Source organism: Propithecus coquereli, unplaced genomic scaffold (genome assembly GCF_000956105.1).
Source record: "Propithecus coquereli isolate 6110/MARCELLA unplaced genomic scaffold, Pcoq_1.0 Scaffold540, whole genome shotgun sequence".
Taxonomy (NCBI): domain Eukaryota; kingdom Metazoa; phylum Chordata; class Mammalia; order Primates; family Indriidae; genus Propithecus; species Propithecus coquereli.
The window spans coordinates 963,560-974,453 of record NW_012151286.1 but is presented as its reverse complement, the minus strand read 5'-3'; the positions used below and the strand labels follow the sequence as shown (position 1 = coordinate 974,453).

The window sequence follows — 10,894 nt, the reverse complement described above, 5'->3', positions numbered from 1 at the left end:
TGCTCAGGCTGGTCTCGAACTCCTGAGCTCAAACAATCCACCCGCCTCGGCCTCCCAGAGAGCTAGGATTACAGGTGTGAGCCACCGCGCCCGGCCTCAGAGGGAATCTTGAGTGTTTGGACTTTTGGGTGGGAAACTTGAGATGTGAGAGGAAAGGTTGACAGCAGAGAGAACACAGGAGGCGGGTGGGGAACTGAGTCCGGGGACCTGGAGGATGGAGTGAGACCACATCGGCCGGGCCTGTCTGTGTGCCAAGTTCCTCGTCTGCGTGAAGCACAATGAGCTGGGGTTCACGGAGTGCTTAGGACGTGCCAGACCCCGTTCCAGGTGCGTGTGCTTTCTCCTTTAATCTTCACGGCAACTCTGTGATCTCCCTTTTTACAGGGGAGGGGAGGGAGGCAGACAGGGGCTAAATAACATGCCCAGGTTACGCAGCGAGAGGTGGAGGAGTGAGATGTGGATCCAGGCAGGCCAGCTCCAGAGCCCCTGCTCTTGGCCACCATGGGAACTCTAACCCTAACCCTAACCCTAACCCTAACCCTAGGCTAACCCAGTCCTTGCCGGAGCCCTGTGCAGAAGGTATTGCTATCACCCCACTTCACAGAGGAGGGAATGGCAGCACAGAGGGACCCAGGGTGGCAGGACTAGTAACACAGGTGCTGAAATGAGACCCAGGTCTGAAGGCCCTGACACTCCCCATTTGCCTGAGGTCTGGTCCCAGGTGGCAGGATGTGATTCCACAGGGCCTTGGCCGTGGGAAGCCCTTGTTTTCTCCCTGCAGGAAGCAGCAGGTAGAGCCATCTCCTGGGAACAGAGCTTGACTGATCTGGGTGGGGCCAGGACCCCACTGAGGCCGGGGGACGTACTGATCTTTTCGGGTTAGATCTAGGTCAGAGCTTCTAGCGTTGTATGGGGGTGGGGGCAGGATTTGGGAGAGGGGCCTGATCTGTCCTATTCTGGTAAGCCTCTGGCCCTCGGGGATGCCGTATCTCCGTCTGCTAAGTGTACTCCTTGGATGGTACAGTGACATGTAAGTGACCTCCCAGCTTAGACCTGGGGAGATGCTCTCCAAGGATGGTGCAGGAAGCTGGAGGATGTACCTACCTTCCTTTCTGGAGCGGAAAATGAGCCCTGGTGTCTTCTGGGGTCCCAGCTGGACTGGGGTGTACAAGGGACAAGATGCCAGTGACTTCTCTGTCTGTCCCTTGTGATGGAGATAGTTTCCGTTCAAGGAAGGAACTGCCCAGAGCTGTCAAGTTATCTTGATTTTGTCATTGTGGCGTGAAGGGAGGGCCTTCCCAGCCCCCTTTAGGGAGCACGCCTGGGTGGAGAGTGGCTCCTAACTGGTGTCACCAGCCCAGAGGTTAATATCCCCAAGGCCTGGAATTTCCACATTTGACTCAGGGACGGAGGAGATGGCCTTGACTCTTTCTGCCAGGGGCCCTCTGAGCGCTGCCTGCTCAGCCCTGTCAGTGCGCCTGTCTGCTTAGTGACTCAGACCCTTGCTTTGGGCCCTGAGGGAGGAAGAGAAACAGGCCTAAGAAAGCACTCGGAGGGGACACGGGAGGATTTGGAAGGACCTGGCTCAGAACATGGTGCCATCCCTTCAAGATTTCCACATCTGAAGGGGCATCCCACTTCTTGCCCACTCAGGTATGTCTTAGTCACCTGGCGTCAGAGCCTCAAGCCCGCTGAGATAAGGCCCGTCAGTGGTGCACAGGTGTGTCAGCGTCGTGAACTCGGAAGGAAGTGCTGGAGGGTGTGGGTGATCGGCACAGACCCCCAGAGAGGCTGGGCCTTGATCTAGCCTTGGAGGCTGGGAGAGGCTCTGGAAGGCTGCCTGGAGGGGGCCTGCCAGGGAAGGGCTTGTTAGGACTGTCCTACAAAGGGGGCAGCACCAGTGTGGCAGGAACAGAAGGCGCTGGCTGAGACTGGTGGGTTATGGGAGATGAGTTTGGAAGGTATTCAGGGGCCCGATCAGGGAGAACCTTCAGTCCCAAGGAAACGGTTTTGGATTTTGTCCTCCAGGCACTGGGGAGCTCGGAGGGTTTGAGGGCAGCTGCCTTGGGAGAGCGGAAAGCAGTGAACTGTCAGGGCTCAGTTTGTTGGATTTGTCCAGCAAAGGAGCAGGGGTGATGAGACATGTCCCTTCTCCTCTCCCCACCCCTCCCCTCCCCGGTACCCCCGGCCGCAGAGTAAGTACCCTTCAGCTCTTGAGTGCAGTATTTTAACCCCAACGGGCCTTTAGGATAGGGAGGAATTGGGAGCCAGTCTCAGGTCCCCCTGCTCCCAGCCTGACCCCCAGCACGACGCAGGAGACGCCAGGGTTCCGGCTGCGAGCCTTCTGGGTCGAGCTCCATCCCAGCCTCTTTGGAGCCTTCTAGCTCACGCTCTGGGGGAATCCACCAGCCCGTGCTCCGGGAGCCAAAGTCCACCTGCAGCAGCAGGAAGCTCTAGAAGGAAGGGCGGGAGGGGAGAGGGGCAGGCTGGGCTGACTCCTAGGCCGCCTGGAGTGAGCTGGTGAAGGCCCTCTGCCTGTCTCCCCAACAGCCACAAGTCACCCCAGAAACGCTGTCTGAGCTTCTCTCCCCAAGAGATGGGCTGGTGGGCGGCTTTGCACTCACATCACGAGTGATAACCTCAGGGTTGATGATTTTGAAGAGGTCCAGGCCTTTGCTGTTCATGAAGGCTGCAAACACCACCTCGAGCCCTGGGGTAGGGGCGGGAGCCCCAGCCAGCCCTTCTTGGGGCACAGGGCCAGCCCGAGGCCTGAGGCTCCAGGCACCCTGGTCAGCGGGACATATTAAAGGCCCCTTTGGACCAACGTTCCATAAACATTGTTTCGCCTGGATTTAGAAGAGACGGCAAGTGCTTCCGGGAATGGGAACAGCACAGGTTGCCTGGTGGCAGGACTTGTCACTCTGCTGCCCCAAGAAATTCCACTCTGTTCCAAACGTGTGCCCTCCCATCCCCCAGTGGCGACAAAAGCTACAGTTAGCTGATCTGCCCTGCTCGGGAGGAAGCTTAGGGAGCGGCTGTCACTCCTCAGGCACACCCTGGAGGTCATTTCTCACCCCATGGAGGCTCTCAAATTTTTCTTTGCAACCAAGCAGAGTGGTCTCTCTCTGGGGGGAGCAGGAACACAGTTAATCCATCCCATGGTTTTAACAGATGGGGAAATGAGGCCAGGATGCCCAGCCAGGAAAATTCCAGTTTTCACTCCTTCCTCTTTACCAAAGCCACATGGACAAGCAGATATTCAAAATGAAGCCACATTCAGCTTAACATACTCTGTGGGGAAGGAAACAGAAAGCCATCAGCAGAGCCTCGTCTAAAGTACCCCTGGCACACCCCTGTTATGGTGTCTGAGATTCATTCCACCACTAGAGTCTCCAAATAGCCTACAATGTCAAGGTCAAGGGGAATTTGGGAATCATCATGTTCAAAGCTCTCGTTTTATAGAAAGGGAAACTGAGGCTTGGGGCTAGGCTAGAGCTAGGTCTCGACCTCCCAGCGCAGGGCTGTTTCTGCCCCATCAGGTTGCCAATAGGAGGCCTGTGTCCTGACGGTGGGTTGAGCCATCCTGTGGGGTGGCAGAGATAAGATTCTGCAGTAAACAGGGAAGTGACTCTGGGCATGCATTGCCACCAGCAGGGAGGGAGGTCTTGGGGGGAAGGGACCTGAGACTGCTAAGTCCGGGGAGTCACAGGCCCTTGGAGCTCTGCCTGGGAGGGGCCTACAAGGTGAAGTGAGAGCCTCTGCCAGGCTTGGCGTCCCCCAGCCTCCCCTCCAGACCACACTTACGAGACGTGACCTCAGGGATGCCCATGTGGTGATCGTTGACCGCAGGAAGCTCTGGATGGACTCTGCCAGTCAGAGGCCCATGGCGAGCGGTCCCTGGGAGTGACCCACGGGGCAGATGGCCGCACAGCCCGGGCCAGCATTCATCCACATATCCATCCATGAAGAAAACATCCCAACCCACCTCCTCCTCCTCCCCTCTAGAGGGTGCCTGCCCCGGAGTGGTCCCTCCTAGGCCCTGGGGAGGGCTAGGATTGTCAGCCCATTCTACAGAGGGGAAATCAAGGTCCCTGGGGCCACGTGGCTAGCTCTTCCCCCAGTGCCAGTCCCTACCACCGCGATCCCATTTCCGCAATACAAGGGCTCTCCCAGCCGACACGCAGGGAGAAGGGTCACGAGAGACACAAAGGGATCATCTGGTCTAATTTCTTTTGGTCCCGTTTCCTGATTTCCTTTCGGGCCCTCCGTCTGCTTTCTTTAAGGCATAAGGTCCTCCCTGGCTCATTTCTCCCAGTCTACCCAAGAGCACTTACCTCGGTCAAGTTGGAAACAGTCTTTGGCGTGATTCTGAAATCACGGAGATGAGAATTTGATCTTCTGTTGGGCCCCTTCCTGTAACAGCCCTGAGAAAACCTCCAGGAGCAGGGCCGAGTGCTGCTAATGTGCGCGGCCCTCCGTAGGGGCCCTTGGGAGCACTCTTGACATTTGGCATTCCAGCTGCCAGTGCCTTCCTCCTGCTGGGCCTTCCTCCCTCTGTTCTTCCTCGTGTCTCTTCCTCCTCTGTCTAGGTAGGGTCTTATTTCCCCGCAGTCAGGCCTTAAGCCCCGGAGGGAAGGAGCCATGTTTCCCCACCAATACCCAGTCACGTGAGCAATCAGACAAGCAGGCCCAGCTGGGAAGTGGGTCAGGCCTGGCTGTCGGTCCTCTGAAAACCCAGGGAAGTTCCTCAGCACCTGCGGCTTTAGGGTTAGGACCTGGGGAGTCACGTGGGCACTTCCCCTCCTGGTTTCTGATTTATCCCTATTCCCAGTTGCTTCTTCTTGATTGGTCAGAAGCAAGCGTGGTTCAGGACTTTGCTGTGTGGCTCACTTCCTCCACCCCAAAATGAACCATCGTCAGGCTTCCTGTGCTGGAGGTTGGATCGATCTGCATTTTTACATTCTAGAGACCGAATACACTACAGTGGTGCTACTCCGAGCGTGGTCCCTGGACTGGCAGCATCAGCGTCACGCGGGAGGGGACTATGTTAGAAATGCCCCACCCCAGACCTACCAAACCAGAAACTCTGGGGATGGATCCAGAAGACTGTGCACTAAGCCCATGGCACTAGCTCTTGATTTTGAGCTATCGGTTGTATAAGCACCTGCTTCCCCGACCACTGATTTTTATTTTTACAGTCTCAGGCACAATTAGTGGTTACATAGTCTTTTGTTTGGCTAGTTAGTTATAGTCTATCTCTGCCCGTTAGCCTATTAGCTTCATGATATCAGGAACTATATGGGCCTGGCTCAGAGAAAAAGCCAACAGATATTATTGAAAATGAATGAATGAATGAATGAATGAATGAATTGCTGGGGGTGCAGAAACTATAGGCTTTAACACGAATGTCATGTGTGACCTTGACCGAGTGTCCTGTTGGCTCCAGGCCTCTGGAGCTCCCTCTGTACAGAGAAGGGGTGGGCCCAGCTGACTTTGAGGGCTCCTGCTCCCTGTCACTTTAGCCAGGACTCAGTCTGATGCCTCCCCAATCCCACGGTCCTACACTGGAACCAACCGTGCCATCTCCTCCCTGCCCCCACCTCAAAGCCTTCTGTGGGTTCTGCTTCCTCCTCAACTGGTCTTCAAGCCTCCACGAGGTGGTCTCTACATACCTGTTGGCCTGACCTGCAACACCTTCACCCCAAAACAACCCCCGCCCCAGCCACACTGGTCTTGCCCTCCTCACGCCCTTGTTACGTTTCCCTCGGCCAGGGCACCTTCCTATGGCTCTGTCCCTGCCCCTTGGGACCCAGCCAAAGCTCCCTCCTGGAAGCGCTCCCTTCAGCTCCAACACACGGACATCCCGGTTAACACAGATTTCTAAACAAACATGTCCACAGCCAGACTTGAGAGCAAGAGGGGAAGTCTTCCCAAACCAGAAACAAGAGCAGACACCTAGGAAAGATTGGGGGGATGAAGCTCTTTGGAATGAAACGGGACATTCCAGGCGGTGGGGGCTGGGTAGCAGGTAAGAGTTTAACAGGTGTTTGTTATAGTATGACAAAGACGCTTTGCTTGACCAAACTTTGTTCAGTCAGGGCTCCCGAACCTTCTCCTGGGACATTTGTGCACTTCCTTGTGAATCCAGTTTTAGTAAGAACTCTGCTAAGTCAGTTTGGCAAGAACCGCCCCCGCCTCAATATTTGATCTCCCTTGATATCTGGTTGGGTTCCTCATCCTCCACCTTCCCCCAGGGGGCGTCTGCTCACCTTGGCCTGACTGCAGCAAGAATCCTGGTTGGGTCGGTTTAGCCAGAATGCCCCTTACCCCTGTGGTTTCCTCTTAGTCATTTTCCACCCACTGACCCCACCCCGCTCCGTGGCTGTAAATCCCCACTGGCCCCTGCTGTGTTCAGTGTGAGTCCAGTCTGTCCCCGTCACTGCAAGACCCCACTGCAGCGGTCCCCACCCCTATCACGACGGTCCTGAATAAAGCCTTCCTTACCGCGCTTTCACAAATGTCGTTGAATAATTTTTTTTCTTCAACAAGTATGCTGAATTTTTCAGATTCTTAAATAACAAAAAATAAGTAAATAAAATATAATACGTCCATATTCACAGGAGAAGGCCAAAAGGAATAAAATAATACAAAAGTTAAAGAGAATGAGGCCTTCTTAATACTTTTCTCTATTTTCCACAGCGTGCTTACACTGCTTTTCTCTTTAGTTTTGAAGGTGTTAGGAAATACTGACGCTATACAAACGAGCATCGGGGATAATACTGATCTTCACTCTCATTTACAATTAGAAGATCAAACGAGCTCTGAAAACTGCAAGTTTTTTCCTTAAATTTGTCGGTCAGCCGGCCTCGCTTCAGGACCAGCTTCAGGGTGAAGGAGATGAAGTTTGTAAACAGCGCCTTGATCCACTCAGGCTTGAGGGCAGCAAGCGCTACAGGGACCCCCCCCCCCCGACCAGTCCTGTGTGTCCACTGAGCGCCTCCTGCGTGCCGGGAACCGTTCAGGGCTCTGCTAGCCTCGGAGTCCTCGTACAGCTCAGGAAGGAGGAATTATTACTCCCATTTCACAGCTGAGAATGCTGAGCCTCAGAGCGAGCCCCAGGCCCAAGCGTGAACCATGATACCATCCCAGCATTCTTCAGAAGGGCCCAGTTCCCGTGACGCCCACAGCTGTCACACACACGTGTCCACCTGCTCCAAGGGGCAGAGAAATGCCTGAATCCAGGGCTCTTCCCCAGGCCCCACCCACCAAGCCCTCCAGGTTTGCCATTGGTTGTGTGAATTGGGCCTCAGTTTCTTCCTCTGTGCAACGGGGCTATTTACAGTTCCTTAAAGGAGAGGTTTGGCCAAGACAAAGAGCCTCACCCTAGAAGGTATCCAGGAGCTTGGGTTCTGGGGTCAGAAGACGCTGGTTCGAATCCTGCTGCCATCCCCCAGTGGCGGGCTGAGTGTCCTCAGCAAGTTATGTAGCTTGGCTAAGGTTTTAACTGTGAGTTAGTGTGATGCCTGGGATGATAGATATGAGTTTTTCTTTTCCTCCTAACTGCTCCGTGCCTCAGTTTACCCATATGTAAGAAGCAGGATAATAACAGAATCTGTCTCCTACGGTTGGATTGTGAGGATTAAATTAATTAATTCATGTAAAAGGCTTGGCACATGGCAAGTTCTCAACCGCTGCTACTGTTTTTTCCAGCCTTTGAGGGTGTATTGATGGGGAGGGGTAGGAAAGGACCCCACTGAAACTATCGCTCCCCCAGGTTTGGCTGCCCACAGTCACGCCCTGGGTGGGGTTGACCCTGGAGGGGCTGTGGGCGCACTCACGGGATGGGGCATGTGCTGGCAAGGGGGCCACAGAGGTGGTGTACTTACTCACGCCCCCCTTGGACGTCCACGAGCAGCGTATGGAAAGACAGGTAGCAGTCGGGGCACTGGTGCGCACACCGCCAGAGTCGCAGGCTGCAGAGCGACCCCAACACTACATCAGGGCAGCCTCAGCTACTGCGTAGTAGCCACGTGCTGCTGGGCAGCTCTGGGCTCCCCGACCCTGCAAACTTCCCAGGCCCTCTTTGGGTGGCCTCAGAACCCCGCCCCTCTGCTGAGGCCACCCTCCCACCCCCAGAGTCCAGCCTCCCTTCCTCCCCAGAGGACGCTGGACACATACTCAGCTGTGTGGCTTTTTTTTTTTTATTATTTCAGAATATTACCGGGCTACCAATGTTTAGGTTTGCATATATTGCCTTTGCCCTGCCCGAGTCAGAGCTACAAGTGTGTCCATCCCCCACTCAGCTGTGTGTTGACATGGGGGTCAATGGCGGAGTTGATCTCGAAGTCGACAGACTGCTCACTGCTTAACCTGCAAACAGCCAAGGACCTAGGACCCTCACTGCGCCCTCCAGCCCAGAGAGGGCCGGGGAGTGTCGTGTCGGCTGGGCGGGAACGCTTACCCCCGGCAGCCGCGTAGCCGTACTTCAGGGTCCCCTCGAAGTTCACAGACACGTTCTGAATAGAGGTGTAGGTGGCCTTGGCTTCCACCTGCTCTTCCTGGCTGCTGACGATGGACAGGTGGCTGCTCTCGGTGCCCAGTAAGGAAGGTGTCATGGGCCCATCATGGGCCCAGGAGGCTGGGGGCTGTGGGGTCGGGGGTGGGGGTGGTCCCAGTGTCATCACAAGGGTGTTGAAAGTGGGACAGCAGGTGAAAGAGGAGAGCGGGGAGGTGTGACTAGGGAAGAGTGGCCAGAGACACACGACCTCGCTGGCACGGACTTGGGGCAGGGGCCGCCAGCTATGGCCCAGGAGCGGCCTCTAGAAGCCGGAAAGGCCAAGGGAACGATTCTCCCCGGAGCCTCCAGAAGGAACCAGTTCTGCTGACTCCTTGACTTTAGCCCAGGGAGATCCGTGGTGGACTTTTAGCCTGTTTAACTGCAACACAATAAACTTGTGTAGTTTTGAGCTACTCAACTTGTGGTAATTTGTTACAGCGGAAAATAGGAAACTCATGCAGAGGGCTTCCGTGAGATGCCATGGGGGGGCGGGGGTTGGAGGGTAGTAAGTGGCTCAGCTTCCAAGGTGGCCCCAGCCAGGCCTGGGAGGGCCCTGAACGCAGGGGAAGGAGTCGGGTCTGGGGTCTCAGGGGTGGGCACGATGGAGGATCTGTACTGCAGGGGGCTTGGTCAAGGACCGGAGGGCAGGGAACAGAGGCAGGGCGGTCACTGGGACACACTCAGATTCTCTGGCCCTCTACCCACACCAGCCTCTTGCCAGGGTCCCGGCTTGAGCACACAGAATACGACACTGTAAAAGCAGCTACCGTGCACCCAGCACGTGCTGTGTGGCAGGCACTGCGCTGAGAGTTTACATGCATTCCCTGGTTTCATCCGCAAAGCCCCTCCTCGAGGTGGTTACTATTGTACCCACTGAACAGACGTGGAAGTGGCGGGGACAGCTCATGTGGCTTCAAAAGGCCTCAGCAGAGCTGGGGTTTGATCCTGGGTCTGCTCCACTCCAAATCCTGCATTTTAAGCCACTATGAATAACAGTTATATGGTGATGAAATCTATTTTATGGCAGTCTGATCTCACCGAATTATTGCTGATTTATTAAGGATAATATTAATATCTCTTTTAACCTCTCAAGACGCTTTTGCCATCTTCTATCTCTTGTGACGTTGGTCTAGGATCCTCCTGCTGCGGCCTCCCGGAGTGCTGGGATTACAGGCGTGAGCCATCGTGCCCGGCCAAATCATTTTTATTGTAGTTGAATCATGTTTACTACTTAGTGAGATTTCACCATTTTTATCATTTTAAAGTACACAATCCTCTCTTACAGAAAGGTGACCTGAAGCCCAAGGTCACGCAGAGCAGGAGCTGAGCTGGACCTGGGTCCCCACCCCAAACCACTTACTTAGCTGCGGGAATTTTGTACAAAAGGTAGAGCAGCGTCGCCAGCGCCCCCTAGTGGCCCAGAAACATTGACGGGCTCCGGTACCTCGTATCTGCATTTAGCAGAATCCACCTCCGTGGATCCTGTTTTAGAGGGGTTGGGGAGGAGGGAGTTGGCTTTAAGATAAAGGTAAGGTCCCTGAACAGTGTCTGCCCCACCTTTGGGGCTCCTCAGACAGACACGCAAATGGGGACCCGGGCTCCGGGGCAGCCTGACGTGCCAGGAAAGTGGCTGAGTCCCAGGGGCAGAACTCTGTGCTCAGACTGGGGCTGCACGTGAGCCCTGCCACTTCCCCGTCTCTGTGTGACCTCCGAGCCGCTTAACCACTTGGAGCTCCTGCTTCCTTATTTGTCAAGCAGGGCCATTAGGGGGATATGAAAAAGATAAAATGAGATCCTGTTTGTAAAGGCCAGGCCACTAGCCCGCCCTTGGCTGTTACCATCATCGTCCCTGGGACTGCAGGTGCGCACCACCATGCCTGGCTAAGTTTTTCTATTTTTAGTAGAGACGGGCTCTCACTGTTGCTCAGGCTGGTCTCGAACTCTTGAGCTCAAGGGATCCTCCCGCTGCGGCCTCCCAGAGTGCTGGGATTACAGGCGTGAGCCATCGTGCCCGGCCAAATCATTTTTATTGTAGTTGAATCATATTTACTACTTAGTGAAATTTCACCATTTTAAAGTACACAATTGAGTGTCATTTAGTATATCCCCAGTGTTGTGCAGCCATTGATTTAGTTGCAGGACATTTTTATCACCCTCAAATAAAACTCTGTACCCAACAAGCAGGCACTTCCCCTTCTGCCCTCCCCCACCCCCTGGCAACCACGAAGCTGCTTTCTATCTCTATGCCTTTGCCTTTTTGGACATTCCGTGTAAATCATATGATATGTGCTCTTTTGTGCCTGGCTTCTTTCACTCAGAATAATGCATTCGAGTTTC

The 10,894-nt window shown here is 54.8% G+C and overlaps 1 pseudogene across 1 annotated transcript in view; it reads left to right on the top strand.

The window, feature by feature from the left end:
* The first annotated feature begins 9,462 nt into the window (after positions 1-9,462).
* LOC105820861 overlaps positions 9,463-10,894 on the top strand; it is a 5,830-nt pseudogene continuing 4,398 nt past the window's right edge. Inside the window, exon 1 of the transcript XR_001138026.1 lies at positions 9,463-9,509. The product of XR_001138026.1 is annotated as an actin, cytoplasmic 3-like (transcript). The remainder of the gene's footprint in view (positions 9,510-10,894) is intronic.